At 44.4% G+C, this 1,823-nt stretch overlaps 1 non-coding gene across 1 annotated transcript; it reads right to left on the bottom strand.

Moving 5' to 3' along the window:
• Positions 1 to 317: 317 nt before the first annotated feature.
• LOC148545735 (small nucleolar RNA R71) lies at positions 318 to 424 on the bottom strand. Its single transcript, XR_015901376.1, has one exon. It is a non-coding gene; the product is annotated as a small nucleolar RNA R71 (small nucleolar RNA).
• Between the last annotated feature and the right edge of the window lie 1,399 nt (positions 425 to 1,823).

Here is a 1,823-nt window from a genome sequence, read left to right on the forward strand (position 1 = left end):
CATCCAAAAGCCAACCATACATGCCAATAACTTTAAACTTAAGCCACAACTCATCACCCTTGTTCAGAACAACTGTTCGTTCATTCGGAGGTGTTCAAGAAGACCCCAATCAATATCTAACCACCTTCCTGAGGATCTGTGATACTGTGAAGTCTAATGGTGTTCATTCTGACACCTATAGACTGCTCCTATTCCCCTTCTCACTCAAGGACAAGGCATCTAAATGGATAGAATCCTTCCCGAAGGAGAGCTTAACAACCTGGGAAGATGTGGTGAACAAATTTTTGGCGAGATTCTATCCTCCTCAAAGAATCAACAGGTTAAGAGCTGAGGTTCAAACTTTCAGGCAACAAGATGGTGAGACTCTCTACGAAGCATGGGAGAGGTTTAAGGATCTGACAAGAAAGTGCCCACCAGATATGCTCAATGAATGGGTACAGCTACACATTTTTTATGAAGGCCTTTCTTATGAATCAAAGAAGGTAGTAGACCACTCATCCGGGGGATCTCTGAACAAGAAGAAAACCATTGAAGAAGCCATAGATGTCATTGAGACTGTAGCCGAAAATGACTACTTCTATGCCTCTGAAAGAGGCAACACTAGAGGAGTGATGGAGCTAAACAACGTGGATGCACTGCTGGCCCAAAACATGCTGATTACCAAGTAGCTGACTGACCTTACCAAGAAGATGGAGAGGAACCAAGTAGCAACAATTACCACCTCATCAGCAACTCAAGAAGGAGTAAATGCAGAGGCAGAGGGTGATCAGGAACAAGCCAACTACATTGGAAACTCACCCAGGGAGGCACATGATCCATACTCCAAGACTTACAATCCTGGTTGGAGGAACCACCCAAACTTTGGGTGGGGAAACCAACAAGATCAAGGCCAAGATCAGAGACGTCACAACCCCAACAACAATACAGCTCACCAACATTCCACACAGAGATCATATCAGCACTTACCTAACAACACACCTCAACATCCATACCAAAGCCAGAATGGCCCTTCTCATCACTCCAACTCCAACTCATCAACATCTGAAGATAGACTCTCAAGGATTGAGACCTTACTTGAAGGCATATGTAAGGAACTCCAAGAGAACAAGGTTTTCAAGGAGGAGGTGCGAGCTAATCTCAAAAACTAGGGAGACACCATTCAGAGGCTAGAATTTCAAGTGGGATACCTTTCTGAGAAGATTCCCAAACCCACTGACAGCTTCCCAGGTGACATAGAGAAAACCCCGAGAGGAGAAGCAAAGAAAGTAAGATGGGCAGACTGCAAGATGGTCACTACAAGTGATAAGGGGACTGAGGAAGAGCCGAACAAACCATTAGAGCAACCTGGAGATACATCAGCAGAGAAACAGGAAGAGGATCACCAAGAAACCAAAATTACATAGAAGGAGCTGCTGAGGCTCTATGCACCTTTTCCCCAAAGACTCAAGGGTGGTGTAGAAAAGAGAATATACTCAAAGTTCCTTGACATGTTTGCATCTCTCCATGTGAACATACCATTCATCAAGGCTCTCCAACAAATGCCCTCATACATTAAGTATATGAAAGAGTTGCTGACCAGGAAAAGCTCACACAAAGGAGGGCAAACAATAGTGATGAATAAGGAGTGCAGTGCTCTCATTCAACCAGTGTTGCCTACAAAAAGGAAAGACCCAGGGAGTTTTCACATCCCCTGTACCATAGGAGAAACAATGTTTGACAAAGGACTCTGTGACCTGGGAGCAAGCATCAACTTAATGCCTTTATCCCTTATGAAGAAGCTGCAGATTAATGAGCTAATGCCCACAGACGTAGTTGGTGCACGA

The sequence above is a fragment of the Arachis ipaensis genome, chromosome B9, assembly GCF_059453495.1.
Source record: "Arachis ipaensis isolate K30076 ecotype BB chromosome B9, ASM5945349v1, whole genome shotgun sequence".
NCBI classification, from domain to species: Eukaryota; Viridiplantae; Streptophyta; class Magnoliopsida; order Fabales; family Fabaceae; genus Arachis; species Arachis ipaensis.